Raw genomic sequence first — 6,000 nt, forward strand, 5'->3', positions numbered from 1 at the left:
CATAGGTTTGCTTTGATGATTGAAAATTGTATTATAGACAAAACTTAAAACAGCACCTGGCATATGCTACCCAATATATGGAGTTAGCATTTTCATTATTAACTTCTGCAGCTCCTGGTATTTGCTGAGCACGTATAAGGTTTCTATAAATGCATTTTATTTGATTGAATTGCTAATGCAGGAGTGTTTATAATATCCTTTTCCTCTTTTTAGATGTCATAGGACAGAATATGTATAATTTAATCAGAAGTTTAAATGTTCAAGGCCCAGTTCTTTTAGAAACTGTCAGAGTGACCTTTAGCAAAATGATTGATCACCTCTGTATCCTCACCAAGAAATTGAAGGCCATAGACCTAGATGCATTTTAGAATTAGCATTGATTTAAGTAAGCCCTCATACATAACTGTATGTTTATAAATGGGTTATTCTGTTGAATACTTCTTCCTATTTTGTTTGTTTGTTTGTTTGTTTTTCAAGGCTGCACCCGCAAGCTTATGGAAGTTCCCAGGCTAGGGGTCGAGTCAGAGCTCTATCCACCAGCCTATGCCACAGCCACAGAAACTTAGGATCCCAGCTGCATCTGCGACCTCCACCACAGCTCATGGCAATGCCAGATCCTTAACCCAGAGTGGGGCTAGGAATCGAACCCACATCCTCATGGGTCCTAGTCAGGTTCATTACCACTGAGCCACAATGGGAACTCTGAATTATTCTTTAATATAATAGTTTATTAATTTCCAGGAAAAGGGTTGCTTATGTGCCAATTTATTTGTACTACTTTCTCCTTTCCTCAGTTCCTGCAGTTAATTCCCCAATTTCTTCCTTTTTAATTAAAATATATTTGACATATAAAATAGTGTAAATTTAAGGTATACAACATGCTAATCTGATATGCTTGCATATTATAATATGATTGCCTTGTCCAGTAATGAGCACCTCCATCATGTTACATAATTATACTTTCTTTTCAGTGGTTGGAATAATTAATTATAGCCTTTTAGCAAGTTTGGTGATTATAATACAATATTGTTGTCTATGTCCACTGTACTGAGCATAGCTCTCTAGGGCTTGTTTACTACTCATTGTAAGTTTGCATCCTTTTTTTTTTTGTCTCTTGTCCCTTTTAGGGCCACACCCATGGCATATAGAGGTTCTCAGGCTAGGGGTCTAATTGGAGCTGTAGCCACCTGCCTACGTCAGAGCCACAGCAATGCCAGATCTGAGCTGTGTCTGCGACCCACACCACAGCTCATGGCAACGCCAGATCTTCAACCCACTGAGTGAGGCCAGGGATTTAACCCACAACCTCATGGTTCCTAGTTGGATTCATTTCTGCTGCACCATGATGGGAACTCCAGTTTGCATCCTTAAATAACATCTGTCCTAGCCCCCAACCTACATCCCCTGATAACCACCATTGCACTCTCTGTTTTTACAAGTTTGGCTTTTTTAGATTCTGTGTATAAGTGATATCATACATATTTGTCTTTCTTGGTCTGACTCATCTTTCTCAAAATAATGTACTCAAGGTCCATCCGTATTGTTTCAAATGAAAGTATGTCCTTCTTTCTCGTGGCTGAATAATATCCATATATATATTAATAAGAAAGTGTGGTCTTGGTAAAACTTTCCTTAAAAAAGGCACATGCACCCTCATGTTAATTGCAGCCCTATTCACAATAGCCAAGACCTGGAAACAACCCAAATGTCCATTGACAGATGATTGGATTAGGAAGGTGTGGTATATATACGCAATGGAATACAACTCAGCCATAAAAAAGAACAAAATGCTATTTGCAGCAACATGGATAGACCTAGAGACTCTCATACTGAATGAAGTAAGTCAGAAAGAGAAAGACAAATACCACATGATATCACTCATATCTGGAATCTAATATAGGCACAAATGAACCTTTCCACAGAAAAGAAAATCATGGACTTGGAGAATAGACTTCTTGTTGCCAAGGGAGAGGGATGGATTGGGAGCTTGGGATTAATAGAGGCAAACTATTGCCTTTGGAATGGATTAGCAATGAGATCCTTCTGTGTAGCACTGGGAACTATGTCTAGTCACTTATGATGGAGCATGATAATATGAGAAAAAAGAATGTATACATGTATGTGTAACTGGGTCACCATGCTGTGCAGTAGGAAAAAAATTATATTGGGGAAATAACATTGAAAAAAAAAAAAAACCCAAACTTGGGAAAAAAAAGAAAGAAAGTGTGGTCTCGGGAAAAGTTCAGTCTTTCCTGATCAACAGAGGGGGAGCTCCAGGCAGCCTTTACTAACCTGGGAACCAGGCAGTCATTAGCATTGGTGGGATGATGAGACCTCCCAGCAAGGTGGTTCCCACAGACCACAGGCAATTCTCTTGAGAAGAGGAGGAGAAGTGGGCACTGAGTAGCCAACAGCCAGAGCAGCTCGGGGGGCAGGGACTGCCTCTGGGTCAGAATCTCTGTGTGATCTCTAAACAGCACCTGCCAGGCTATGGGAGAATATTTGCATTATTATAATTGGTGCCTGTATAAAGGTGATGTAAAGAACTGTGGGAGCATTCATCTTCTCCATGATTCAGCTATGTCATTTGAAAAATGAGAAGACAAACTAAATAATCTAAAAGACTTTCCACTTCTAAAATTCTATGAGTCTCTGTTTTAGAAAAAAAAAATTTTTTTCTGTCTCCTTTCTCTCAATTTCTAGATATATTTATTTTCTCAAGTACTGACTTTTGCTAATTTCAGCTTTAATCCAGTTATCAATGTCCTTATCTGTAAAACAAAGATAAAAATAATGCCTAGATAAAAATAATGTCCTTATTTGTAAAAAAAATTAAAATATTTAAGCATAGAAAACACTACATAACAGTATCTTGCACATAGTAAATGTGTCATAAATACTAGCAATTAGAAATACATGTAAAACAGTGAGGTTACAATAAGTGGTATTATGAGACCTATTCAGTGCTCCATTTTGATTCTGTAAAATGTAATTTAAGTGTGGTGAAATAGTTATTTATCATTATAAAGTTCATAAAACTACTAAATAACTCCAGGATTACACAGTTAAGTGTCTTACATGTACTTCCTGGTATTATCTGAACTGGCAACTCTGCAGAAAACGGAAGTTAGTAAAGAAATAGCCAACACTAGGGAGAGAAATTGCTGTATACCTAAGTCTTATCTTTGAGCTTCTCAAATTCAGTGACAACAAATAAATACATACACAGGACAGTTTCTTCAAAAAGAGATAACCTCACTTTTTTCATGGCCAAGATGAGTCGAGTATGTCAATTTTAAAATTGTAGATGCATAATAGGGCTTTAATAAATATTTCTTGAATACTTTAAGTAAAAAGTAGAATCAGTAGAATAGATGGAAACATATTTCCTTCAGGCCAATGCTCCTTAAAATTGCTCAGACTTGGAGTTCCCGTCGTTGCGCAGTGGTTAACAAATCTGACAAGGAACCATGAGGTTGTGGGTTCAATCCCTGGCCTCGCTCAGCGGGTTAAGGATCTGGTGTTGCCATGAGCTATGGTGTAGGTCGCAGATGTGGCTCAGATCCCATGTTGCTGTTGCTCTGGCGTAGGCCGGTGGCTACAGCTCCGATTGGACCCCTAGCCTGGGAACCTCCATATGCCGCGGGAGCAGCCCAAGAAAATGGCAAAAGACAATAAATAAATAAATAAATAAATAAATAAATAAAATTGCTCAAACTCCTCAGTTATAAAGACAGAAGTTAACTTCATGGTTGTAATTATGATTATATAGTGCACATTCTGAAAATACATTTGAAAGAGCATTAATTTTTAAAAGCATCATTCAAGATTTTCCACTCATAAATAAAAATAGTAAATATAGGGGGCAATTTTCTTAAAGTCTACTTGTATATTTTCTTCCTTCCTTCCTGCCATCCTTCCTTCCTTCCTTCTTTTCTTCTTTCCTTTCTTTCTTTCTCTCTAAAATAGAGTCAGCCTTTTTTTCTCCTCACAGTAAACATAGTTAATAATGACCCATATGAAAGATGACAAAAAGATTGGCATTTTGATAATCATCTTCCAGTGAGTGGTTTTTCAAATAAGTTTCTTCTTAAAAAATATGATAGTACTCAGATTGTTCAGACCAAATTTTAGAGGTGCAGAAACTCATGACTGAAATTTATTTAGTAATAATAATTGTGGTTATTTGCTTTCTGCAGTTCAGCCCTTCAGGCCTGGGAGGGGAAAAAAAAGAAAAAAAAAAAGAGAAACTTTATTCATCTCCTTGCAGTGTCCACAATAGGAAATTAGTTTGGTATTTTTAGAGAATTACAGTACAGATACAGGAGTAAACACTGGGTCTGAAGAATCTGCTTTAAGAGACATATCACCTGGCAAGGAGTAGAAGCAGAAGAATAGCTGGAAAAATATGCAAAATTCAAATGCTGTAATTGAATTAATAAACTGGGGTTTCACAGAGTTTCAGCTGCAGTCCTGTGGATTAAGGATCTGACTGTGGCTGTGGCTCAGATTCAATCCCTTGACTGAGAACTTCCATATGCCATGGGCGTGGTCATAAGTAAATAACTAAAGTGGGGATTAACAATGAGAATGAGAATCTCTCTCATGCAAATATTTTATTATTTCTGCTTCCTTAACTTCTTTCTTTTTTTTTTTTCTCTCTTTGCTTTTTAGGGCTGCACCTGCGGCATATGGAAATTCCTGGGCTAGGGGTCAATCGGAACTGTAGCTGCCAGCCTACACCACAGCCATAGCAACACCAGATCTGAGCCATGTCTGCGACCTACACCACAGCTCATGGCAGCTCATGGATCCTTAACCCAATGAGTGGGGCCAGGGATCAAACCTGCATCCTCATGGATACTAGTCAGGTTCGTTACCGCTGAGCCACAATGGGAACTCCCTGCTTCCTTTATTTCTTAACCTTAGTCTTCCTTTGGGTGGCTTGATTACAGTTCCAAAGAAGTTTATAAATGAAATGAGTGCCTACAAGACCTTGCACCTGAAGCTGTTTTTCTGTGGCTTCTGTGCATTATGAATGTTGTAACTTGAAATAACATTCTTAGGGCACACCACTTTTCCCCTAAAGATTGTATAGGACATTGGAATATATTGTTGTGGTTTTTAAACAATAGTTAACTTATATTTTTGAATTGAAAAAATACTGATGCCTGAATTTTACCCACAGAGGTCATGATTTAATTGGTCTAGGGGTATATCCTGGATAGGATGACTTTTAAAATCTCCCCAGATTGTTATAATTGAAGTCAAGAGCGAGAACACTGTTTTAAAGAATAGACTCACTAGAAAACGGAATCAGTTCCTCAATGATTATTCGCTGAGTATGTATGACCCACTCCATATATAGAACTATGAGGAATGTGAAAAATTGTCCCTGAGATGCGGAAGAGATGAGTGGCATTTGAAAAAAATATAAAACAATATACTGGTGGCTATGATTGGTGACAATATGTGCTATGCTCTTTGCAATGGTTGTAAGAATTCAAAAAGAGAGAAGTTTCCTTGTGGGCAAATAGAACATTTACACACCAAGAAACTAAAGGTGAACTGACATTAAAGAATGGATAAGATTTTGAGCACTAATAAAGTTACCAAATCCAAGTTGTTTTTTTTTTAGTAGCCTTACTGAAGCCTAATTAATATACAAAGAACTGCACATACTTAGTATATACAATTTGATGAGTTTGGACAGATGCAAACAACTGTGGTACCATCACCACAATGAAGGTAACAGACATATCAAAACAAAACAGAACAAAAGAACAACTTGAATTTTATGTCTTAATTTCTCCTGGAGAGATGTGTCTTTATTACTATAGAAATTTACCACTTGATTTCAGCTTCCTTATGACAAAGTATAACATTACTTACATTGTTAATTAATATCAACATACCTTAAGCTAGTAGAAACACCATCTCTGTTTATTTTTACATAATTGAGTTTATATTTTTGGGGGGCTTAATCAGTCTGTGACAATT

The sequence above is a fragment of the Sus scrofa genome, chromosome 7 (assembly GCF_054392235.1).
Source record: "Sus scrofa isolate SSC_HxYL_T2T_F1_AM1 chromosome 7, Sscrofa_HxYL_maternal_Yorkshire_Landrace_v2.0, whole genome shotgun sequence".
Classification (NCBI taxonomy): domain Eukaryota; kingdom Metazoa; phylum Chordata; class Mammalia; order Artiodactyla; family Suidae; genus Sus; species Sus scrofa.